The following is a 27082-nucleotide window of genomic DNA, read 5'->3' as shown; positions in this document are numbered from 1 at the left end:
TTTTAATGGTGGATATCCAATCCTTATTGTTTTCCTGTGGTGTGGTCCACGTGAGATTTATATCCGTTTTCTTTTTTTGATCAAACTCTAAAATGATCTCTAAAAATGGATGAACGGAATGGATGAAACACACACATCATGGTGGGTCTCACAGATCACCGACCACCAGTCACCGGGCTGGTGGCAAGGGGAGTAGCCAATCCGTTTCCGAAAAAATGGAACATTGCGATCAAACCCTACCGTTCTGGGAGGAGTAGAGAGGGAGGGCGGTCGTTAGACAGAGAGAGATTGCAGAGAGGGAGGGTGGTCGTTGCAGACAGAGAGAGATAGCAGAGAGGGGGAGAGAGAGAGATTGCAGAGAGGGAGGGCGGTCGTTGCAGACAGAGAGAGATAGCAGAGAGGGGGAGAGAGAGAGATTGCAGAGAGGGAGAGTGCGTTTCTCCCTCTTTCCCTCTTTTTAAAAATCCGACCGTTGAGCCTGTAAGTGGCTTACAGGGAAGTGACTTCTCACCCCCATCGCCCTGCAGTTTTTTGGTAGATTTGCCTGTAAGTGACTTACAGGTGAATTTTCTCCCCCAAACACCACCTGTAAGCTGTAAGTGATTTCCCTGTAAGTCACTTCCCACATACCCAACTTACAGGCATCCAAACAGGCTCTAAAGCATGGAAGCAACGCCATCACCTGAGCTACCAGCCAGTCAAATCCCGGCCACCTCGTGTCAGATTCCGCTAATCCCTTCAAATCTCCTCCAAACATTTCTCTCCTCCACTAATTCGAAAACCCTAGACGAAGCTCTCCAATCCTTTTTAGAAGCTTCTAGAACCTCTGAAGGCCGCTCCCATCTCGCCTCTATAAAATCCCTCCTTCCATCCCTTCTCTCTCTCCTCTCTCACTCCCTGTATCCAATATCTCTCCCTCTTAAAATACTACGGAACCTCTGTGCTGGAGAGATCTTGAACCAGACGTCATTCGTTGAATTGGATGGCATCAATGTTGTTGCAGCCGCTTTCAAATCTCAGCCTCGGGATCTCGATGTGGCTCGGTTTGGTCTGCAGCTCCTGGGGAATGTTTCATTAGCAGGAGAAATGCACAGGTCTGCAGTTTGGGATCGGTTCTTTCCAGAAGGGTTCGAGGAGATTGCGCAGGTCCGGATATCTGATGTTGTGGATCCGCTGTGTATGGTTCTTTGCACATGCTGTGAAGGCAGCAGTCGAAGATTAGAAGAGATTCATGGAGATCAAGGGCTGAGGATTGTTGCAGAGATTCTCACAACAGCATCAGCAGGTATTTTATTGTAACACCTTCCTTTCTTTGCTCTTAGTGTTATCTTTTAAAGACTCAGATTGAAAATTGTGATAAAGAGAAACTGGAGAATTTGAGTTGACTCAGCTGATTCCTGAGTCAGGTTGGAAGTTCTCCTAACCAGAATATATCACATCGCATTAGGAATGTAACACAATGAATTCCTGTAATACAATAGAAATGCCCATATTGTATTACCATTATGTATTGAAAAATGGCATTTGTATCGATTTTCATCATCAATGCATCCTGATAAAAATGTATACAAGTGTAATATGTTGTTGTCACATTCCTCACCATAATATTTCAATGGAATTCGATATCATACCAATGTCGATCATCATATCAAGAAAGTATTGTGGTGAAGTCATAGAATACTACAATAAGTACAAAAGATGCTTTGCAACTTGTTTCCAACCTTTACCTGATATGAGATATATCAACAATGGTATGCCTGCTCTAGTGGTTACTGGTTAAAAGAAAAAGAAAAAGAAAATAAAAAATAAAAGAAGCACGGTCGACATCAAGACCACAATCTTTCATTTCCTTTCCAATTATCGATGATTTCTCAGTGAAATATCATGTGTTGTTGATATTATCAAATATCGATAGATATTTGGATGGAAGGTTGTATGGATGGGATAGTTGGATGGATGGGATTGTTGGATTGGTTTCTTACGACAACACATACTTAGGCCCCCATTAAATGAAAACTTATTATGTATGCATTCTTTTTTGCAATTTTTTTAATTCCTAAATATGCAAATATGTGTATTTTAGCATCTCCTGAAGTTTCATTGAAAAACTCCATTGTTTCCTTCCGGTTACCAATGATATTATCAGTGATATCGACATTGTTTTCGTATCCCTAGCCAACGAAACTTGTAGCGATATTGATACTTTGAACACCGCAACAATACCACCAAATATACTTATTTAGTTCAGCATAGCCAAACCCTATCCTCTATTGCCACATATAGATTAAAGAAATGACACATTCAACACTTGAAGCTTTGTCTCCTTTCTTTCTTTTTTCTTCTTCTCTCCTTTTTTTTTTGGGGGGGGGGGGGTGTGTGTGGGTGGGTTTGGTGGGTAATTCCTGGGTTGTTAAGGGATATATTTTCCTCTTGGTGGACATGCTTCATGTCACCCATTGTCTCTTGCTTTGGAAGTCTCCTACTCATGTGGTCTGCTGATGAATATGGCTGGAAAGGAATACTAGAAAAATTTCCAGGTACATATCCAATGCGGATAAGTCATGTGATAAAATCCAACCAAACACTAGGCATTCAATCTGTCAACAGAGGCGGACCCAATACAACTCACCAAGGCCCATGCCCTCTCCTCCACCTCTTCGAATCTCCCTTATTCTTTGCCTTTAGAAGAACCTTTCATGTATCCTGCTTCTTTGCATGTGGGTGATTAGAGTTTGTCGGGGGGCTAGATGGTCCACCTGATGCCTAATGTGGCTCCTCCCTACTAGCCCACCTTGTCTCACTATCTATATCAAATAGGATACATGTCATGCTTTCTTCAAATGTAACCCCAACTTCTCCCGGACATAAATACCATTCAGATGTTAAATCAAACTCATTCCACCAATCATCATCCTTTTCGCCATTCAAATAATCATTGTCCTTCTCGCCATTCAGATTTTGCTACTTGTCTGACTATGGACCACCAGATTTTATGCCCCATCCTCCTTCACACCTTGCTTCCTCATGCCAACATTCGTCGGGTAGCTCTGTACTACCGGTTGGGATTGACTTTGCCCCCTATCTTTCGACAACTTGTCACCACCACCATTTCTGGCCAACATCCACTAGGGACTAGCTTCTACCTTGTCAGATGCCATAACTTCTTGTTCCAACTTGCAAAATGCTGCACGTCCACCGTTACAGAAACATTCTCCATCCATACTTCACCTGCTTTCTACCTTCCCAGCCTTGTGATTCCTTAATTTTTACCTTGGAGAATTCAATGCACTCCATCGAGATGGACCGTGAATCTACCTCTAGCACTCACCTCACGCATTCTTCTATGGTGGCTACAGAGTAATAAAAGGGCATTTTCTTGGGCTATGAGATAAATTGATTTGCCATGCTCTATCAGTTCGAGCTTTTAGAGCAAGTGGTTAGTTGTCCTACGTCAAAAGTGGGATCAGAGTGGGAGGTTCTGTGTTCGAGACTCCTCACCGAGGGTAATTAATGCATGGGTATTTTCACACCAGGATCAAGTGGGGTGGCCTATGGGATGCGGGGGCACGCTCGGGGTGGGCAGCCCATGTGAGGTGAGACCCATGTGATGTGGGCCTGTGTGAAGTGGGGCTCACAAGGGGGGTTTGACTGAGGACCTAACTCATGTGAAGTGGGGCTTGGGCTGTGAGATGAAGGGATTAATTCGCCACGCTGTATCAGTTCGAGCTTTTAGAGCAAGTGGTTAGTTGTCCTGTGTCACATAGTCCACAGAGCTAGTAATCAGCGGAAGGTTATAGATTATTACCCATTTACCCTCCTTTCATCGAATCTTACCACCTTACAAGACTTCGCACTGGGGCGTCGTTTGGCATCTCCGTCAGGCTTCCCATTATCACCATTGTCTCCTTATAGCTTACAAGGTAGGTCTACACCCTTCCGTTCCTCATTCTTCTTACCCCGGTCACCAGCTGGCCAACTAGGTTGTTTCTTCGACTTTGTTGCAACCCCCCCCCCCCCAAAAAAAAAAAAAAAAGAAAAAAAAAGAAAAAGAAAAAGAAGAAGAAGAAGAAGAAGAAGGCTTTCCTCCTTGGCTTCATATTCTTTGCTTTGATTCCATTGCTTTCATCTAAGGGCTTGTTTGATTTTTCAGCTCAACTGTAATTACCATGTAAATGGGTAATAATTATTTAGCAAGGTAATTACCACATCTTTCCAATGCAAATGTGACAACTTACTTTTTTAACACTTAAATCGAGAAATTTACAAAATCAATGTGAGGCCCATTGTGTGGTATATGACTTATCCACACCGCTCATTTGCTATTCCAGCTGAATTTTGAGCACGAGCAAAAAAATGAGGAATATCCAAAGCTCAAATGGACCACCCCACAGGAAATTGTGGAAATCGAACACATACCATTAAAAACTTCTTAGGGCCCTTAAAAGTTTTTGATCAAGCTGATATTTGTGGTTTCCCCTTATCCATGTTTGTGTGACCCTATGAACGGGTTAGATGATGAAAAAACCTCAATATGGGCCCCATGAAAGAAACAACTTTCAATGGTGGACGAATGAAGACCACTGTTTCCTTTCCTGTGGGCCATTTGAATGTTGAATCTGTCTCATTTTTCAGTTCATGCCCCAAATTGTTCTAATAAATTAGATGGACGGTGCGGATGTATCATATACATTACGATGGGGTCCACAGATTTAAGTCAACATTTTTGTATCGATTTTCGAGGTGGAATTACTCTCACATTTTCAAACCAAGTGAAAAAGTAATAATTACTTATTTACCACGATTTACCTATATCATGGAAAATCAAACAGGCCCAAAAGCTCTAGTGGCATCCTCCTCTGCGGGCATGCGCACAAAGCCAATTTTGTGCTTCTACCAGATTCTTTCTCCTTTCGGATGACAACCCCCCCGAACCCACCATTTCGAAAATATCCTCCAATTTTTCCAGGGTTGGATTCGAAGGAAGATTAGACACAATGTTACCTATCCCTCTCATGCGGTGATCCTTATTTCATCCCCCTTTCCCACCGTTCTCCATTCCCCTTCCTCTTCGTCACCATTAGCTTGTGAGTAATTTATCAGCTAGATTTTAAAGCCCTATTAACAAATGGGCCTGGCCTGAGCCTAGGTTTTACAAAATATTCTGTTATGGCCTGACCTGTTACCGAGGACAAGGATGGTTGTGATGCTGAAGGGTGGGGTTTGAGCCTGAAATCATAGGCCAACTACTAAAAGGGACAGTCTTGAGCTTAATTTTTTGGCCTGATTAATACTTGGACTGCGCTTGGGCTGATCTTCACCTGTCCCTTGCTACCTCTAGTTCAGAGGCTAGATATTGGGTGGTGTGCGGATAATTGCATTTGGGTCCCATGAATGGATAAGCATTAGTAAGGCCAGAGATGCTTCAAATGTGGTGTAGTTACTTTCTCTAGCGCAGCATATTTTAAAATCAATGTTCATGAAAATGTTGCCTTTGGGAGGAATTATGGATTGGGGACTTTACTTTAGCTTCTCACCTCTTTCTAGCTGCATTGCCTAGTTTTGATGAAGGATATTTTAGTCAATGATTGCTTTGAAATGTTAGGAGGAAAGAGTAGACTTGAACAAAGTTTTCAGAGGCGAGAGGCCTTTAGGACTTTCAAAAATGCCAATATCGGAGCTCTTAAAAATTAGGGAAGGCAAAAGTTCCTTGGTAAAGATTAGGCGAAAGGATTGGGCTCCTTTAGTTAATGATGTGTTCTTCACAAGATCCTTCTTCGAGGCTTTATTTTTGTTGAGAGGTGCAGTGCCAAGGTTTGGAAATCATCAATTTCATCTCAAGTCGCAATTTGTGGGACGGCCACAACCAACGTAATTAATTGTTGATGACCACACCACCTTAAATAACTTCTTAATTCCAAACATTTCTTGCATGTGTTGGAAGGAGCTACTGGATGATTGCATCTTCACTCCTTACTGACGAGTTTACAAGCATTGTTTAATCTTTCTTTTGGAAGTGTTTTGGCATTGAAGGTTGTTGCCTTGCTCAACTAATTTGGTTTACTTTCGCCATTATGGGATCCATTGGAGGAGAGAAATAGCCATATATTATGGCTTCTCAAAATCATGGGGCTATGTTCTTTTGTGCCATATTGTATTTGATCTGCAACTGCTTTCTAGTTGTTGTATCTAGTTGAATGAGTTTGTTGTCCCTAAGTGCTCGACCTGGAAAGATAATGGATTACTAGAATATAGTCGAGTAGTGATCCTCCCAAAATATGTGCAGTGGAAACAACCGGATCTTGCTCTACAGGACCTCAATGTGCATGGATAATTTGAGAGGAAATTTGGTTAGTCTTTGATTTGCAGGATTATTAAGGACAGCAAGGTTTTTTTCCGCCCTCCCCTTTTCCTTTCTTTTGATGAATGAGATAATTAGGCAATATTAAGTTGGCTTTTTCTGGACATGAGTTGAAGAGTACTCAAATGAAGTGGAAGTTCGGCCTTTTCTAACTGGAGTCAAATTATTTAAGAGTCATTTTCTCACTGTGCAGTAGAGGGTGGCTCAAGGGATGCTATCTCTTGGACTTTTGGTAAAAGGCAGAACCATGAAAATGATAATCAAGTTGGGTAGTAGCGCTCATCATTTATTTAATCGACAAGTGACCTGGAAAATTTAGGGTACTTTGTAAATCTTGTCATGCGAATTTCATTTTCCAGTTCAAGTTAGGTAATGTTATGTGAAGTTGGGATGGGGGCTTATTGAGAGCTAGAGGAAGGACTATTTGGCAAATGCCTCCTTGGACTCTGTTGGGAGGTGTGGAAGGAAAGACATAATTGGATCTTTGATGATAAAGTATTTGCTATTAAAAGTGGCAGAAGGAAACAAAACTCGCTTTTTAATATCGTTTTTAAGACCCAAGTTCTAGAGATCACCACTTCCAAATTTCCTATGTGATCGGTCGGTTGTTTTATTTTTCTTTTTCTTTTTATGAATTCATGATAATTTATTAAAAGAAGAAAAGAGCAAGGCGAAGGTGAGAGAGATCAACTCATGAAGATTACAAAGATCTAGATAAAAAGGGTGAACAGAATCAAAAGACCGGTTTAAAAATGGCTAGAGGATCTAAGCCCGAGAAATCACATCTAGATTAGCCCTCCTGAACACCTTTCAAGGACTACTGAATGATTACAAAAGCATCTATTACTGTGCTCCACACAAATCGACCAAATACCTGCTGAAAGAGAGAGCCCACACAAAATTTTCCTTTTATGGCCAACTTCGTCCCCTTGCCACAAAAATAAGAATTAACAGTCAATGCTGGTATCACCTAGCAGCACTATAAAAGATCAAGGAATTTGTCCCACATTGCGCTTGCGGTAAGAAAAATCGTCCATGGATTTGGCATCTTGAAGGCACATTGGTGATAATTGTTTGCCTCTTTCAGAAATTGGCATCTTGAAGGCACATTGGCAATAATCATTTCCTTCTTTCAGAAATTATCAACTGCTAGCACTTTGTTTTTGCCCACTAACAGAGAAATGGCAATGACTCTAGGAAGGCCTTGGTATGACTAAATATGCAATAATCATTTCCTTCTTTCAGAAATTATCAACTGCTAGCACTTTGTTTTTGCCCACTAACAGAGAAAAGGCAATGACTCTAGGAAGGCCTTGGTATGACCAAATATGCTCTACCACAGAGTGAGAAGCCTGGGAAAAAGGAGGGTGGGACACTGCATAGAAGTATCTAACAGAGACGGTACCCATCATCTCTAGTCTCCAAACCAACTTGTCTTTGTCAAACATTGATGGGGCCTAATTCCCCAACAGGTCCAGAAGTCTCACCATATCGTCCAATTCAACATCCCGTGGGTTTCTGTGGCACAGAGCAGCTGAAACCACTTAACCTCTTAGAATTAAGAAGCAACAGGAAATGTGCATCTCCTTCTCTGACGCAATGCTGTGCAGGCAGGGGAAGGCCATAATAAAGAGGAGTATCGACATACCAAATTTCCTCCCAAAACTGAACGAGTCCCATTGCCAACTGTGAAAACGTCTTTCATCTTGAAGTGGTTGACTATTTTGAAGATGGCCTTTGCCCTTGATGCTCTATACACAAAAGGACTTGGTGAGCCAACCCCACGCCACCCAATGTTTGTTAGCTATCACCTATTTCCATAAATCCTCTTTTTCCACCCCAAGTCTCCATAGCTGTTTCCCTAATCCCTAATACCAATGCCTTCTTTCCAATAGTCTTGGTGGGCCCATGAAACCAAACCCCCAGGGCCCAACTTTTACTTTGATCCAAAACTTTGGTGGGCCATGAAAAAAGAAAACAGTTTCCTCCCTTGATTTGCATCTCCCTTTGCTAAGGCCCACCAGAGTTTTAGATCAGGGTGAAGATTGGTCCCTTGGTGTTTCATGGGATGCCGCATCACATGGACTGTTCGGATTAGATGCCCATGACACGTGCGCCGGTGAGCATGTGTGTGCGTGTGTGTGTGTGTGTATTCTCAATCACTCTAAACCTATAACCTATAACACCCTTATATTTACATGGGTGTAGTCATTTATAACCTAAACCTATAACCTAACCTATAATATAACCTATTTATATAACCTAAACTTGACCGTCTCATATCACAAGGTTTGGGTTATATAACCTATACTATTGTTAATAAACGTAATAGTTATATAGGTTATATATACTACTTAATGTTATGATTTATAACTAAACCTATAACCTAAACCTAAACTTAAACCTAAACCTAAACCTATATAAACCTAAACATCACATAAATGATGTTTAGGCTATATAAGTTTAGGTTTAGAATAGGTTTACGCTATAGGTTTACTTATAAATCATAACATTGAGTAGTATATATAACTTATATAACTATTAGGTTTATTAACAGTTATATAAACCTAAACCTAACCTATAACCTACACGTAAACTATAACCTATAACCTAAACCTAAACCTATAATATCCGTCAACCTAATCAACTCAACCTTCCATCATTAATAATTATATTAGGACGAATCTACATATGCTATTAGATTTCATTTTATAACCAGAATATGTGAATAGGTTTAGGTTTAGGTGTATAGGTTATAGTTATAGGTTTAGGTGTAGGTTTAGGTTTGGGTTATAGATTATAGGTTATAGGTTTAAGTTATATGTTTAGGTTACCTATAACCTAAACCTAAACCTACACCTAAACCTATTATAAGCTAAACCTAAACCTAAACCTAAACCTATTTAGGTTATAGTATATATTAATGTTTAGGTTTAGGTTATAGGTTTAGGTTTAGGTTTAGGTTATAGTATTTATAGGTTATAGGTTATATAATATTAAACCTAAACCTATAAGTTTAATCACATCTATAATATTATCTAAAGCTAAACCTATAACCTATAACTTAAACCTAAGTCTAGTAATACTAGGACAATATATCATATCCTAAACCATAGACCCTTTGTAAGGTTATAGGTTTAGGTTATAGGTTAGGAGTCGTTCATAAAAGAGGTCCGGGCATGAATAGGTTTATTGGATAATAAGTTGGAAATAAAAACATTTGATTATTTAGGTTATATAGGGATACGATTATAAACCTAAAGCTAAACCTAAACCTATAACCTATAACCTAAACCTAAACCTATAACCTATAACCTAATAATTGTTAAACCTAATCATCTAATATATAGGTTATAGGTGGAAATAAAAACATTTGATTATTTAGGTTATATAGGAATACGATTATAAACCTAAACCTAAACCTATAACCTATAACCTAAACCTATAACCTATAACCTAATAATTGTTAAACCTAATCATCTAATATATAGGTTATAGGTTATAGGTTTAGGTTTAAGTTTTAGGTTATAGGTTTAGGATTAGGTGTGAGTACACACCTACATGACCTAAATTGTATAGGTTTAGGTTTAGGTGTAGGTTATAATATCACTATCATTTAGTTTATAGGTGTAGGTTATAGGTTTAGGTTTAGGTTATTATCGATAGTATATACTATATTATAGGTTATAGGTTTAGGTTATGGCTATTATAAAATTTATGATATCACAACCTATAACCTATATGATTGGATGTTATAGGTCATAGACAACTAATGAGTATATACCTATCAACATATTATGTTATAGGTTTAGGTTATAAAAGTAAACCTAAACCTATAACCTAATTTAGGTTATAAGGTTAGGGTTATAGTTTTAGGTTATTAATAATTGGTTTAGATTATTAATAAGATAATCTAGTTTTAAATATAGGTTATAACCTAAATTTGTTAATAGGTTACCTAAACCCTAACCTAAACCTATAGCCTATAACCTAAACCTAAAACTATAAACCTAAACCTAAACCTATAACCTAAACCTATCACTAAACCTATAACCTATACCTAAACCTAACCTCAACCTATAAGTAAGTTATAACTTATTATAGGTTTTAGGTGTAGGTTATAGGCTTAGGGGTGAGTGTATGTTGATATTATAGGTTGAGGTTAGGTTTAGGTATAGGTGTAGGTTATAGGTTTAGGTTATAGGTTAGGTGTAGGTTTAGATTATAGGTTTAGGTTATGATCATATAGGTTTATGTTATATAAATCCCAACCTATAACCTATAAGAGTCATTACGAACCTATAACCTATAATTTATAACTGATGATCGATATACTAAACGTATAACCTAATTCACTATAGGTTATAGGTATAGGTTTAGGTTGTACACCGAATCAATTTATAGACAATTTAAAGAATTGATATAACATAACCCTATAACCTATTTTGATATGATAATTAGTTATAGGTTATAGGTTTAGGTGTAGGTTATAGGTTATATTATATAGTTATATAATATAACTATATGATTATATTACTTTAAACCTAAACCTATAACATAAAATCACAATATTATAGTTTAGTTACTATAGGTTATAGGTTTAGGTTATAGGTTATAGGTTTAGGTTATTATTAGGTTATAGGTTTAAGTTTAGGTGTAGGTTATAGGTTTAGGTTAGGTTTAGGTTATACGTTATAAGTTTAATAGGTTTAGGTTATAGGTTATAGGTTCAGGTTTAGGTTATAGGTTATAATATTATAAGTTATAAGTTATAGGTTATAGGTTATATGTTTAGGTTAAGTTATTTAATATATTTTATTATCATTATAGGTTATACGTGACTTATAATGATAATAAAATATATTAAATAACTTTACCTAAACATATAACCTATAACCTAAACCTAACCTAAACCTATAACCTTAACCTATAATACTATAACCTATAACCTAACCATATAACCTAAACCTAAACCTATAACCTATAACCTAAATCTATAACCTAAACCTATATATATAACCTAAACCCAAACCCAAACCTAAACCTATAACCTATAACCTAAACCTATATTCTAAACCTAAACGTAAACCTAAACCTATAACCTATAACCTAAACCTAAACCTAAACCGAACCTAAAATTATAATAAGCTAAACTTAAATCTATAACTAAATATCATAATAAAATAATGACAATCCAAGATATACAACCGATTATTTATTTAGATTTAGGTTTAGGTTTATATATAAATAATTTGTGGTACACCATATGAGTTATATGTTTAGGTTTAGGTTATAGGTAAATTATATAGGTTTAGGTGTAGGTTATAGGTTATAGGTTTAGGTTTAGGTTTAAGTTTAAGTTAGGTTATAGGTTTAGGTTATAGGTTTAGGTTTAGGTTTAGGTTAGAGGTTTAGGTTTAGGTTATAGGTTTGGATTATATATTATTAGGTTTAGGTTTAGGTTATAGGTTATAAGTATAACCTATAACCTAAACCTATAGTTATATGATTATAGGTTTAGGTTTAGATCTTTTATTATAGATTAACAATAAAAGATCTAAACCTAAATTACCATAACCTATAACCTAATTATAGGTTTAGGTTTAGGTTTAGGTAGTATAACCTATAACCTATAACCTATAACCTATATCTAAACCTATAACCTAAACCTAAACCTATAACTTACACCTAAACCTATTAAAATTTAAACCTAAACCTATATTATAGTGTTATATTATCTAACCTCCAACCTAAAGTATAACCTATAACCTATCACTAAACCTAAACCTACACCTATAACCATATATTATAACCTAAACCTATTAGTTATAAACCTATAATTACCATATTAAAATTATAGTATTTAAATAAACTTATAACCTAAACCTATAACCTATAAACTATAAACCTAAACCTAAAATGGAGTGTATCACCTAAATAATGTATAACCTAAACATATAGGTTTATACCATATAGGTTTAGGATATATAATCTATAACCTAAACCTATAACTGTTATTTAACCTATATTGTGGCCCTTATATTTTTGAATGTTATAGGTTTGATTTAATGATAGCGATGGGTTATTAGGTTATAGGTTTAGGTTATAGGTTATAGGTTAAGGTTAAGGTTTAGGTGTAGGTTATAGGTTTATATTTAGGTTATAACATATAGGTTTAGGTTTATGTGTAGGTTATAGGTTTATATTTAGGTTATAACATATAGGTTTAGGTTTAGGTTTAGATATTATAGGTTAGTTATAGGCTTAGGTGTAGGTTATAGGTTTAGGTTTAGGTGTAGGTTATAGGTTATAGGTTTTTATCATTATAGGTAGGAAACTACTGGAAATGTTATAGGTTTAGGTTTAGGTTATATGTTATAGGTTATAACATATAGGTTTAGGTTTAGGTTTAGATGTTATAGGTTAGTTATAGGTTTAGGTGTAGGTTATAGGTTTAGGTTTAGGTGTAGGTTATAGGTTATAGGTTCAGGTTACAGGTTTTTATCATTATAGGTAGGAAACTACTGGAAAGGTTATAGGTTTGGGTTTAAGGTTTAGGTTATATGTTATAGGTGTAGGTTATAGGTTACAGATATGACCTAAACCCAAACCTATAACATTAAGATGACATACGTTATATTAACCTTATAATAACTATAAGGTTAATATAATGTATTAACCTATCACATATTTAAATTGTTAATACGTTATGGGTTTAGGTTATAGGTTTATAAACTAAACCTATAACCTATAATACACCTATATCCTATAACCTAAACCTAAACCTAAACTACCTTATGACCTCACTGAATTAGGTTATAGAGTTAATAAGTGATGCTCATACTTATAACCTATATGTAACTTTCCAGAAAATCTTCATTATACTAATGGTATAATTTGATCACAACCTATAAAAACATTTAGGTGTAGGTTGTAGGTTATAGTCATTAACTCAACCTATTGTATAACTAAACCTATAACTTATAATAAACCAAACCTAAACATAAACCGGTTTAAGTTATAACCTAAATAATGAGTATAAATGATAACGATCATTGTTATAGGTTATAGGTTTAGGTTATATAATAATTGGTTAGGTTTTAAGATAATTTCATTAATAACCTATAACCTATAACCTAAACCTGTAACCTATATTTAGTAGTTTGATCTGATAACCTAAACCTGGTGTAGGTTATAGGTTATGAATTATAACCTATAATTATAACTTTTAAACCTATATAAAATATAGGTTATTTTTTTTATGAGGTTATAGGTTTAAGTTATAGATTATAGGTTTACATAAATATTATAGGTTCAGGTTTAGGTTATAGGTTATATAACTTTAGGTTTAGGTTTATAGATAATTTGTATATATATTTGACGAACAAATTTTATGTATAACCTATAATATATATATAACCTATAACATATTTAGGTTTAGGTTTAGTTATAGGTTTATGTTATAGGTTACAATTGGAAGGTTTATACCATATCACAAAAAAGAAATGTGTGATTAGCCAATATAATAGTATAGTTTATAGGTTTATATTCACTATAAAATAAACCTATATACATTATTGTTTGAAATAATTCATATTATTTACTTTAACCTATAACTTAAACCTATAACCTATAACCTAAACCTAAACCTAAACCTATTACCTAAACCTAAATTAATTATAGGTTTAGGTTATAGGTGTAGGTCCTAAACCTATAGCCTAAACCTAAACCTATAACCTCCTAAACCTATAACCTATAACTTAAACATATTTACTTAATCTGTTATCATAACACAACCTATAACCTATAACCTATAACCTACACCTAAACCTAAACCTATAACCTGTAACCTGTAACCTAAACCTATAACCTACTCATAATAACCTAAACCTATAATCGAGAAAAGTATAACCTAAACCTAAACCTAAACCTATAACCTATAACCTATAACGTACACCTAAACCTAAACCTAAACCTAAACCTATGAGATGGTCAGTAAAATAAAAATATTACATAAACATATAACCTAAATTTATAACATAACCTATACCTATAATTTTGGTTATAGGTTATAGGTTTAGGTTTAATATTATATAAGCTATTTTAATAATTTATAACGTATAACCTAAACCTAAAATATAACCTATACCTATAATAATCCCTACATATAACCTAAACCTATCACTAAACCTAACCTATAGGGTGTAAAGGAACCTATAACCTGAACCTAAAACCTAAACAATATAGGTTATAGGTTCCTTTAAACCTATTATTAATAATTATAATAACCTAAACCTAAAACTATAGCCAAGTGAATTTAGGTTATATATATATATATATATAGGAAAGGCACATGAAAGGGACAAAGGTATATTGGAAACGTCCATGATAATAAGTGATTCGTCCTCTAGGCAACAAGGTGCCCTTCTGACTAGCGTGCTTCCTCTTGATTCTCTCACCTTTTCCCATAGATTTTAGTAGGCTTCCTCATATACAACAGGTGCTCCAGATAAAGAGGACGGGAGCTGCCTGCTCCCAAATACCCTGGGAGGCCTTTAACTTGGGAGCCAATCTGATACCCAAGATTTCACTTTTACGACTACTGCTGCTGCCACTAACCAGTGTTTTAAAGAGCGAATAGTGTAGTTGAGTTGGGTAGATTTGGAGAAGAAAATTAAAGAAAGAGAGAACAGAGGAGAGAGGAGAGAGGAATTTGGGAGAGAATCCTCATGTGTTAGGGCACTTACGACCTAACACACCTTTTATTGTATTGTAAATAAAAAGAGACACATACTCCACTTTTCACTTTTCCTATAAGCGTTCACTCCTATGAAGCGTAAGGTATAAGCTACACACTACTTCTAGATTTTTAATTAAGGTTGTGCTTGGTTGTTCCAAATATCATGAAATTTCAAGAAAGTTTTAGCCAAATTAGTCTGATTAATAATGAAATTTAATGATATTTGGTGCAACCAAACAGCCTAAAATAATAGGAAAAATAGGCTAAGATTAAGTATAAAGGTAAGGAAAGAGTAACATAGCTGATTTAATACTGTTTCTTATAATATGTTACTAAAATCATTCAAAAGATTAACTAACTTATATTGAAAATTGAAAAATGTAACAAAGCATTGAAAACATTAATTGATTTTAATGTTTTAACGAAAAATCATTTGTGGTGTAAGCTACATAAAATGTACCATAGGCTATGTAGAATTTGCAAATTAGCATGTAATGTAGGCTACATCTGACTTAAGCTATTTTCATTAGCTACATAATGTTAAGCGTGAGCTTCATGCTACGTAGAGAAGCTATTTAAAACATTGCTACTGACTACTATTACTACTACTACTACTACCCTTGGCACATTCTTGAATCAACCTCCATTTATCACCACAGAAAATGATAAAGCATATAATCTAGATACTTCCAGATGACGTGGTCATGAACCTTCTCAATGTCAATCTTGCATATGACACCAACGGCCCCCCTACTAGTGCAGGATCTGCTTGACATGGATGAAAGCCCCTTCCATCGTAGAAATGACACCTCCCCATAACTTTACAAAATCTGGTGGTAAGAACCTTTCCAGGATCTTATACGGACTTCAATCAAGCCAATCAACCTGAAATAGCTTGGGCATCCAGCCCTCTCCTTGGGGATAAAATCCTATATCATGTGTTTAAAGAAGAGACCTCTTTCATTGTAGACTTGCTGTTTGTTCTATTCTTTTGTTAGGCATATGACCAGTGGGAATTTTTTGATGGAATTTTTTGTCATCACATACTTTTTTTGCCTTATATTCATGAGTGGTTATAATTTGGTTTTACTAGTAGGGTTTCGAGAAGATTGGTTGCCAGCTCTTGCAACAAGAATTTGCTTCAAAGAATCGTACTTACATCATTTGTTTTTGGAGTTAAGCTCCACCAAAAATAGCAGTGGCCTGAAGTGTCTGGAAGCCCCATTTACAGTGGAACAAGCATTTCTGCTGAATTTGCTTTCAGAGACCATAAATCAGCAAATAGACAGAATTAATGTTTCCAATGATTTTGCTCTGTCGGTTCTTGAAATTCTCAAGAATGCTTCTACAGTTGTTGATTCTATCTCCAGAGGCCAGTCAGCTCTGCCAACGGGTTCTCCTACAATCAATGTCCTCGGATACTCTCTTAGCATTTTGAGAGATCTATGTGCCCGTGAGGATCCAAATGAGTCGTCATCAATGCTCTCTACGGGAGGCTCCGAGACAGAAGGTTCAATGCTTGTTGTTGATTCACTGTTACGTTCAGGCCTACTTACTTTGTTGTTATGTTTGCTTCATGAGCTGGAGCCCCCGGAATTCATTAGAAAATCCAGGGCACAGGAAGAGAATCAAGGAAAGGTCTGCCCTTACATAGGCTACCGTAGAGATATAGTTGCTGTCATTGGGAATTGCACTTTCAGAAGGAAGCTAGTGCAAGATGAAATTAGACAGCAGAACGGGATTCTGTTGCTAATGCAACAGTGCGTCATCGACATGGATAATCCATTTCTGAGAGAATGGGGCATATGGGCAGTGAGGAATCTACTCGAGGGAAATATAGACAACCAGCGACAGGTAGCTGAAATTGAGCTTCAAGGGTCCGTTGACACCCCTGAAATATCTGGATTGGGATTACGAGTGGAGGTAGACCAGAAGACCCAACGTGCAAAGCTAGTCAACATCTCTTGATGCAAGATTCCAAGCCTGAGTAGAATTTTGATCACAATGCATTCCTGGATTGGGACTATGAGTGGAGGTAGACGAGAAGACCTGATGTGCAAAGCTAGTCAACATCTCAAGATTCCAAGCCTGAGAAGAATTTTGAGCACAATGCATTCCTTTTACGTAAGTTTCTTAATCATTTGTATTTAGGAAGCCTGCCTGCGGGCATGCTTTTGCAATCACCAAATCCAGATGCCCCCCACCCTCCCCCAAGAGTTGTGCTGAACCTCGGCTGTTCATCGGGTGGGACGCTTTTCCGTATGTGAGTTGGAAAAACAATGTGGAGCAGTCAATGTCTTTAACTGCCCTCTTTTGCATTTGTGTGCGGGCTCACCTATGAGTGGACTAGCTTGCTGGGGTCATTGCACGATAGCTGTGGGGTGCAGCCCTTATCTCACATATGCCGCCATGGTGGCACTTATGGGAAATCTGGGTTTGGCAGCTGCAGATGTGTCTGCAGGTTGCATTCCTCATTTGCATTTCTTATTTCCCAAGAAGCATGTCTTGTATGCGTGTTTCTGTATTTCCTACATTATCCTTTGTATGGTAAATTTTTTTTTTCCTTGAAAAACTAACAAATTATCTGTTCAACGGCCCTTTGGTCTTATCCCGAAATGAGTTTGATTCCTACTTTCTCAACTCTTCCTCCCTCCCTATGGGTTCAAGCTCCACAAGAACCAGTTTTCCGGTTTCTAGCATGACACAACCTGTTTTGGTAGCTGGTCCCAGTCCAAACTGGCCTGGTTCAGTCCTTGGTTTTAAAACATTGCTCTCCCTCTCTCTCTCTCTCTCTCTCTCTCTCTCTCTCTCTCTCTCTCTCTCGCTCCTCTCTCTCTCTCTCTACTTGTGTGTCTATATATGTGTGTGTGTGTGTGTGTGTGTGTTGGATCAAATTATCTATTGGAATTATTTTGTGTAAATAATCATGACCGTCGATATTAAAGCCCATTGATCAATGGTTAATTTTTATCAGATTGATGAAATGTTTGCATGGTAGGCCATAAAATATCCTTTGACCTAATAAACGGTCTGGATCTATGGATTGGACTAAGTGTCCCAATACATACAATTGTACCATAAAAGACATAACTTAGGCCCATATTAAATGGGCCTGTGAAGCCCAGTAGCCATTCAACTACTTGCACTCCTACTTTCTACCACTTGCATGCAGGTGTGGCCCACCTTATGAGCGAACATGGACTTTTGAAGCAGCTTGCTTTTAGTGTCAGTAGATTCTCTCCTTCACATTCAAAATCAAAGGCACCACTCCAGAGAAGGAAATTAGAACTTGCGGCAATGGATGTCTTGTATGGAGCAAGGAATGGTATGTCCATGTACTTATTACAACCATATGTACACATGCATACGAGCAGTTCTTTTCTTCTACAACCCAATTTCCTACATGGGTTTTCATTCTCTTCCCATCTTGTTTTCATGCTTGTATTGTCCATTACATGGTCCATCAAAAGATGCAAGATGGGTGGCCATCAACATTCAAAAGAGAGGCTGAAAAACAGCAACTTTTTGTATTACAAGCCAACCCTTTTCTCTTCTTTATGCCTCTCTTTGTTTTATCTCATTCTATACAATTTCAACTGCTCTGTTTGGAATGGACATTGTTGGTCTCATGAGAAGCTTCCCATACAACTGGATTTAGTCCTTAGAACTTTTGTTTGGTTCTCGATCTCCATGTATTTGCGTGTTGAGTTCTATCACTCAAAGGAGAAGAAATTCCCTATGTTTCTAAGGGTTTGGTGGAATTTATACTTCTTCATGTGCTGTTCTTTCATTATTATAGACCTTGTTTGTTATAGAAAACTTAGAATTCTACCAACCCATTTGTGGGTTTTGGATTTCGGGTCAGTTCTTATTGGTTCATTCCTTTGTTATGCCGGATTCTTTGGAAACAGGGATGAAGAAGAGACCCCTCTTCTCGAAGAGCCTCTTTTGAATGGGGGAGCTTGCAAGAAGAGTGCCGAGGACGATGCAAGTCCTTGTTCAAATGCCAGCTTTCTTAGCATCCTTACATTCTCTTGGGCGGGCCATATAATTTTTGCCGGTAACAAGAAAACATTGGATTTTGGTGATGTCCCCCAGCTTGCAGATGACGATCGTGTTAATGGGGTCTTCTCTGTTTTTAGAGATAAGCTTGAATGGGATAGTAGAATTTGTCATTCTGATGGAATTGGAACACTTAAATTGTCGAAAGCTTTGTTCTTATCTGTATGGAAAGAAGTACTGTGGTCGTGTTTCTTCTCTCTTTTATACACACTCAATTCTTATGTTGGTCCCTACCCGATTGACGCCTTCGTTCAACACCTAGACGGCTATCAAGAGTTCCAGCACGAAGGGTATGTGTTGGTTTCGGCATTTATTGCTGCGAAACTCGTTGAGTGCCTTGCACAAAGGCATTGGTTTTTCAGAATACAACAGGCCGGGATGCGGGGCCGAGCAGCACTGGTCGCGATGATATTCCACAGAGGTCTGTTACTGTCGAGCCAGTCAAGGCAAGGCAATAGCTGTGGGGAGATCATCAATTTAATAAGTGTCGATGCAGAAATGGTCGGGGAATTCAGTTGGTATATGATTGATCTCTGGCTGGTCCCAACACAAGTTGGGCTGGCCTTGTTGATCTTGTACAAGAATCTTCCCTGTTTTGAAAAATAAGCTAATGGGGTCTTCCCTGTTTTCAAAAATAAGCTAGAAGAAGATAGTAGTAATGGAATAGGAACACTAAAATTGGTGAAAGCGTTGTTCTTCACTGTTTGGAAAGAAGTGCTGTGGACAGCTTTGTTCGCGCTTGTATACACAGTGTCTTCTTATGTGGGTCCCTAGTCCCTACCTTATCAATGCCTTTGTTCAATACCTCAATGGCCATAGTGAAATTGCGAATGAAGGGTATGTTTTGGTTTCCACATTCTTCATTGCGAAGATTATCGAATGCCTTTCGCAGTGGCGTTGGTTCTTTAAGCTGCAGCAGGCTGGAATCCGGGGCTGAGCAGCTTTGGTCGCAATGATTTATAAGAAGGGCCTGTCACTGTCAAGCCAGTCAAGGCAGGGCCATACCAGTGGAGAGATCATAAATTTCATGAGCGTTGATGCGGAGAGGGTGGGGGATTTCAGTTGGTATATGCATGATCTATGGATGGTTCCTGTGCAAGTTATACTGGCTTTGCTGATCTTGTACAAGAATCTTGGGCTGGCTTCAATTGCGGCTTTTGTTGCAACTGTGGTTATTATGTTGATGAATGTCCTGTTGGGGAAGTTGCAAGAGAATTACCAGGGCAAGTTGATGAAATCTAAAGATGTACGGATGAAGGCGACATCTGAGATCCTTTGGAACATGAGGATCCTCAAGCTCCAAGGGTGGGAGATGAAGTTCTTGTCCAAGATAGTCGAGCTAAGGAAAGATGAAACAAGCTGGTTGAAGAAATATGTCTACACCTCGGCCATGATGACATTTGTCTTCTGGGGTGCACCCACATTCGTGTCTGTGATTACGTTTGGAGCTTGTATGCTTATGGGGATACCGCTAGAATCGGGAAAGATTCTATCTGCTCTTGCGACATTCAGGATATTGCAGGAGTCCATTTATAATCTCCCTGATACGATTTCCATGGTTGCGCAGACAAAGGTTTCTCTTGATAGAATTTCGTCGTTCCTTCGCCTTGAAGACATTCAGCCCGTTGTTGTAGAGAAGCTTCCGGAAGGTAGTTCTGATGTTGCAGTTGAAATAAGCAATGTGAATTCCTCTTTGGATCTCTCTTCTGCGAATCCTACTTTGAAAGATTTGAATTTCCGAGTTTTGCATGGGATGAGGGTGGCTGTTTGTGGAACAGTTGGGTCGGGAAAGTCAAGCTTGCTTTCTTGCATCTTAGGAGAAGTGCCGAAGATATCTGGGACCATTAAATTGTGTGGGACCAAGGCCTATGTTGCTCAATCACCTTGGTACATAGCGGGAAAATCGAAGAAAATATATTGTTTGGTAAGGAAATGGATAGGGAGAAGTACGAGCATGTTCTTGAAGCTTGTTCTCTGAAGAAAGACTAATTTGGCGATCAGACAGTCATTGGCGAGCGAGAATCAAGTTGAGTGGTGGCCAGAAGCAAAGAATACAGATCGCACGTGCTCTATACCAGGATGCAGACATTTATCTGTTTGACGATCCTTTTAGTGCTGTTGATGCTCATACAGGAACCCATCTATTTAAGGTATGTCTTATTTTTTTCCTCTGGATTTTGTTATATTTTCACATGTTACATCCTGAAATTAACAACTAGTCCAATATATTTGAGAACAAACTCTTCTCATTTGTAGTAATATCAGGTGATTTTGTTTGATCACATCTCACAAACGACATGGTAAGCTATTCAACTAGCTAGTAGTTGCAAACATTAGTTTAAAAAAACTGAATATGGAGACCTCGATTTGGTTTATTGTGCACATGAATCAGGATGACTTAAATATTGGTTGGGTTGGCTCAAAGATTCAGCTGGGTATTTAAATAAACACGCATTCCTCTATCCCTATGAAAGGTTTTCAGGATAAACCTTGTTTTCCCCATTTAAAAACTGAGTTGGAAAAGTGGCCATTCCTCAAAATTCAGCTGAGTTGAGTCGACCAGACTGAGTTTTGAGTTAAATCGTCGGTTTTTGGAACTACAGTTGCAAATTTAAACCCCACCCAAAGGACTCCTACTTATTGTTTTGCTTCTTTGAGCATTTGGGTAATTTTCATTTTTGAAGAGCTTTAATACATGTAACCAACCTCTGAATGGCAGGAGTGTCTGCTCGGGATTTTAGGATCGAAGACAGTGATCTATGTTACCCATCAAGTAGAGTTTTTACCTTCCGCTGACCTTATCCTGGTGAGCACTTCTCTGTTTCTTTACTTTGCATTGGTTCCACAACCCCGCATAAGTGGATCACCAATGCATAAGAAAAAAACCTTTCTCTGGCTTGGCAGGTAATAAGAGAAGGGGGGATTACACAAGCCGGAAAATACAATGACATTCTCAATTCGGGAACAGATTTTATGGAACTTGTCGGTGCGCATAAGCAAGCCTTGTCAGCCCTTGATGCTGTGGAGACGGAGCCTGACTCACAAGCAAGTAATAGTATGGAAGATGGTTCGTGTGATGCTGGAAGCAGAAAACAATCCCCACACAAAGACACAGAGAAGAGAGAGGATCAGAGTGGTAAAATGGATGAAATAATCGGGCAGAAGGGGCAGCTAGTTCAAGAAGAAGAAAGGGAGAAAGGCAAGGTTGGCCTATCAGTCTATTGGAAATACATTACAACGGCTTATGGAGGAGCTCTCGTACCATTCGTATTGCTGGCCCAGATTCTCTTTCAGGGTCTTCAGATTGGAAGCAATTACTGGATGGCTTGGGCGGCTCCTGTCTTGAAAGATACGAGAGCTCCAGTTGAAGGCTTGGTTCTTATTCTCATCTATGTTGCTTTGGCCATTGGAAGCTCCATTTGTGTCTTTGTAAGATCGTCGCTTCTCGTTACAGCTGGATATAAGACGGCGACTCAATTGTTCAATAAGATGCATATGTGTATATTCCGAGCTCCCATGTCATTCTTTGATTCCACTCCAAGCGGACGAATCCTCAATAGAGTAAGAGACCTATATACTTCTTTTCAGGATTCAAGCCATGAGACCGGACTTATTTGGTATTTTGAGGCCACTATGGCTATGCATCTCTTTATGTAAGCTGTATTTTTCTTTTACAGGCATCGATTGATCAAAGTGCAGTAGATACAAGCATTCCCTTTCAAATTGGGTCAACTGCCTTTGCAATCATTCAGCTGCTGGGAATCATTGCTGTAATGTCTCAGGTTGCGTGGCAGGTTCTCATCGTTTTCATCCCTGTTATTGCAACCTGCATTTGGTATCAGGTAATGCCTGTAGCTGGTTCTTCTTCTTGAATTTAACAAAGAATTAAAGTACTAGATACAAAATGCAGACAGCTTCAGACATTTCTTTTTGTTCCCTAATTTTTAGTTTTTAATTATTTTTTTAAATGTTTGCTAATCTTCTAAGATATATATGTACACAATCTGATCATGGATCACTTCAATCCCTAATAGAATGATACTGTAACATGATAAATCTTCAGGTAACTTCCTCTGATGTTGCTTATGTTTGTCATTCCACAGCAATATTACGTCCCGACAGCACGAGAGTTAGCACGTCTTGTTGGAGTTTGCAAGGCTCCCAACGTTAGGGCTGAAAGTTGGGCGGGTTGAACCCGACCGACCCGTGACCGACCCGACATTGGGGTTGGGCTTGGGCAAGATCTATCGAGTCCGATCTCAAGCTTGGGCTATACAAACACCAACCCGATAAATCTTGGGTCGGGCTCGGGTTGAGGTCTTCGATCGCCCGACCCAACCCGAACCCGGTCAATATATAAATTATAATTGAGTGCAGATCGTATGTGTTGAAGACATAGGAAATTCCGGTGTTGTCGGATCTCATTGGTCCACATCATTTCCAATGACTCAAGCTAACAAGAAATGTTGGATTTCTCTCTCCCAAATAGATTGTGTGCTACACAACACGACTTTTAAATGAGTAGTTGTCCTATGTTTTAGCTTGTTTGTTTAGAATAAATGAAATTCTTTACGATAAATAACAACATATATAATTAATAAAATTATAAATATAAAAAATAAGATGTGTATTAAAATATAATAAACTAATGTAATCATTAAAATATTAGCATGTATCCACCTGACCAACCTGACCGAACCCGCTTGGGCTGGTCTTGGGTTGAGAATTCCCAACTTGAGGTTGGGTCGGGTCGGGTTAGGGTTGAGGTACAAGAACCTTGGGTTGGGCTAGGGTTGAGCACCAACCCGACCCAACCCGCCCGACTTTCAGCCCTACCCAACATACAACACTTTGCTGAATCTTTATCAGGATCGACGACAATCAGGAGTTTCGATCAGGAATCAAGATTCATGGATACGAACCTGTCTCTGATCGATGGGTATTCACGACCCAAGTTTCATACTGCTGGTGCAATGGAGTGGCTGTGCTTCCGCTTGGATATGTTATCATCCATCACATTCGCCTTTTGTTTGGTTTTCTTGATAACCATGCCAAAGGGTGTAATAGATCCAGGTATAACTTCATTCAAGAGGAATGACATGATCCTCAACCTGAGGGTATTCATAGCATCCTCATGTTTTCAGTTCATATATGTAGCATCCAGGATTCAGTGATCTAGTCTGTTGATCAGATGGGCCTTGCCTAACTCCAAATTGGAAGGTCATAGCTGTTCAATCTTTAGCCTATTTTCATTTGGATATGGACCATTATGGTTTCTATTCCTAACAGTCTATTTTAGGCCACCCATGGAAAGGTTAGGATTGTCCCATTGAAGAGATTTGGACTGTTTCATTCACTGTGTGCTCATCATTCAAATGGTCTGGATCGTGGAAACGTGGGCCCCACTTGTAGAAACTTAGAAACCAAGGGTACTATACATACCCTCAGGTTGAGGATCCTCTATCCATCTATTTGTGGAATGACCTCTGTCATCTCATTGATGACAGGCATGTGGAAATGGAATCTTACTCTTTTTATCTTCTTTTTCAGGCATTGCGGACTTAGCAGTAACGTACGGACTTAATTTAAACATGCTCACAGCTTGGGTTGTATGGAATCTGTGCAATCTTGAGAACAAAATCATCTGTTGAGAGAATATTTCAATACATGAGCATTTCTAGTGAACCCCCTCTTGTCATAGAAACTAATAGGCCAGACCCTAACTGGCCAGCGGAAGGAGAAGTTGATATTCATGATTTGCAGGTAATCTCAAGTCTCTTACTGTCAAAGCTTCTTTGTAATCCATGATACCACAAACTCCCATCTTTTAAGAAATTCGTTCTGTTGGATGCATTGAAACTGCTACGGGATATTCATTTAGTTTTGAATTTTTTTCCTTAATAATAATTAGTTTTTTTTTTCCCCAAAGACGATGGATCACCTACAATTGCTTGTAGGCTAACTTAACCTACAACCATTGTTAGCATGCAAGGGATTATGGGTAATCCGTAATCCCCTAATTAGTTGGGATAAGGCTTAGATGATGATGATGATGATGATGACAATGGGTTGTGGGTGGCTGGTTCCTCTTTTTCTACATAGTTGCTTTTATGTATCTCCTTATATAATCACACAATTTTCTTCCTTCTCTTTTAATAATTCATAACATCTATTTGAAAATATTTGATGCAGGTCCGTTATGCCCCACATATGCCTCTTGTTTTAAGAGGTCTTACATGCACTTTCCCAGCCGGGATGAAGACTGGTATCGTTGGGAGGACTGGCAGTGGAAAAACCACTCTCATACAGACACTCTTCCGCATCGTTGATCCAGTTGCCGGTAAGATTCTGATAGATGGCCTTGACATTTCTACTATAGGACTGCATGATCTGCGATCCAGATTGAGCATCATGCCGCAAGACCCGACTATGTTTGAAGGGACTGTGCGAAGTAACCTTGACCCTCTTGAAGAGTATACGGATGAACAGATTTGGGAGGTGTGTTTGTTTTACTATCTGCATTGCTAATGTATTTACAATATTTTTTCCATGGATTCCAAAGCACAGCGATTTGCTGACTTGCACTTCTTTCCTATTTTAGGCTCTAGATCGGTGCCAGCTAGGGGACGAAGTAAGGAGAAAGGAAGGAAAGCTTGACTCTACAGGTTTAGTTTCTTTTTGTTTTGCTGATATTTACTTCATCTGGCCCACTAATTTTCAGAATATGATATATACGCCCAAGGTTTTTTTTTTTTTTTGGTGGGGGTGCCTTTTGAAACCTATAGCAGTGACTGTATCTGCTATTTACAATGTATTACAGAGTCTAAAATGCCTGATGTGAATGGCAGTGGTTGAAAATGGAGAGAACTGGAGCATGGGTCAGAGGCAGCTGGTGTGTCTGGGACAGGTGATATTGAAGAAGAGCAAGGTCTTGGTACTTGACGAAGCAACCGCTTCAGTTGATACTGCGACCGACAACCTAATTCAGCAAACACTAAGGCAACAGTTCTTTGGCTGTACAGTCATCACGATTGCACATCGGATAACATCCGTTCTAGATAGCAACATGGTCTTGCTTCTTGATAATGGTTGGCAACTTACCAATCCAGCTTTCTTCTTCCATCTTTTTTATCCTTTTCAAAGCATTTGTTTTTTTTTTCCTTTGTCTTTTACCGAACAGGCCTTATTGTGGAATATGACTCTCCCAAAAAACTGTTGGAAAACAAATCATCTTCATTCTCAAGACTTGTTGCCGAGTATACTGTAAGGTCAAACTCTATTTTTGAAAACTTAGCGAATCTATGAATGGCTGGCAATACTTGGGCTGCCATTAGTTGATATACAACCTGATTGATTATGATGATAATGGGTGTGAGTCCGTGACATCTTCTCTTTTGCGCTGCAAGTACATCAGCAACATCTTTTGCTATTTAAGTGAAGGTTTAAAATCCCGTTTTGTGGATCAACAATAACATTTACTAAATGGTATCAATCCGACAAACCCGTGGTACCCAGAAGAATGTCCACAGATTGAATGGTCAGAGAACAGCCACTTGGTGCAATTTTTTACCATTGTATCATCAACAAGGTGGGCCATCATTTGGTTCTGATTGAGCTGCAGATTTGTCTATCTTATTCTATTCGCTAGGAGGTTGATAATATTTAGTAAATGATATTGGATGCACACTGGACCTGTCCTCGTATATATCTGATGTTTTTCTTATGCTTTTTTTTTTCCCCTGCAGATCTCACGATTAATCTCAATGACGGGTTGAGAATACATGGCAGGAGTGATTCACAAATGCTGTAGAAAATCTCACACAGTTCTGTTTTTTTGTGATTCCGATAATACTGTAACCCGAGTTTTGGATGTCTAGGAACTAGGCGTGCTTAAATAAAGCAATACAATTTTTGAGTTACGC

At 38.2% G+C, this 27082-nt stretch overlaps 1 long non-coding RNA gene and 1 pseudogene across 1 annotated transcript; one reads left to right on the top strand and one right to left on the bottom strand.

Annotated features, from left to right (window-relative positions):
• Positions 1-323: 323 nt before the first annotated feature.
• Positions 324-27082, top strand: LOC131223202 (ABC transporter C family member 3-like; annotated as a pseudogene).
• LOC131223203 (uncharacterized) lies at positions 23104-24131 on the bottom strand. Its single transcript, XR_009160336.1, has 2 exons — positions 24009-24131; positions 23104-23333 (listed from the first exon to the last, which is right to left on the bottom strand). It is a non-coding gene; the product is annotated as an uncharacterized LOC131223203 (long non-coding RNA).

Source organism: Magnolia sinica, chromosome 13 (assembly GCF_029962835.1).
Source record: "Magnolia sinica isolate HGM2019 chromosome 13, MsV1, whole genome shotgun sequence".
NCBI lineage: Eukaryota > Viridiplantae > Streptophyta > Magnoliopsida > Magnoliales > Magnoliaceae > Magnolia > Magnolia sinica.
Note: the sequence above shows the minus strand (reverse complement) of the source record. Positions and strands in the feature narration are given on the sequence as shown.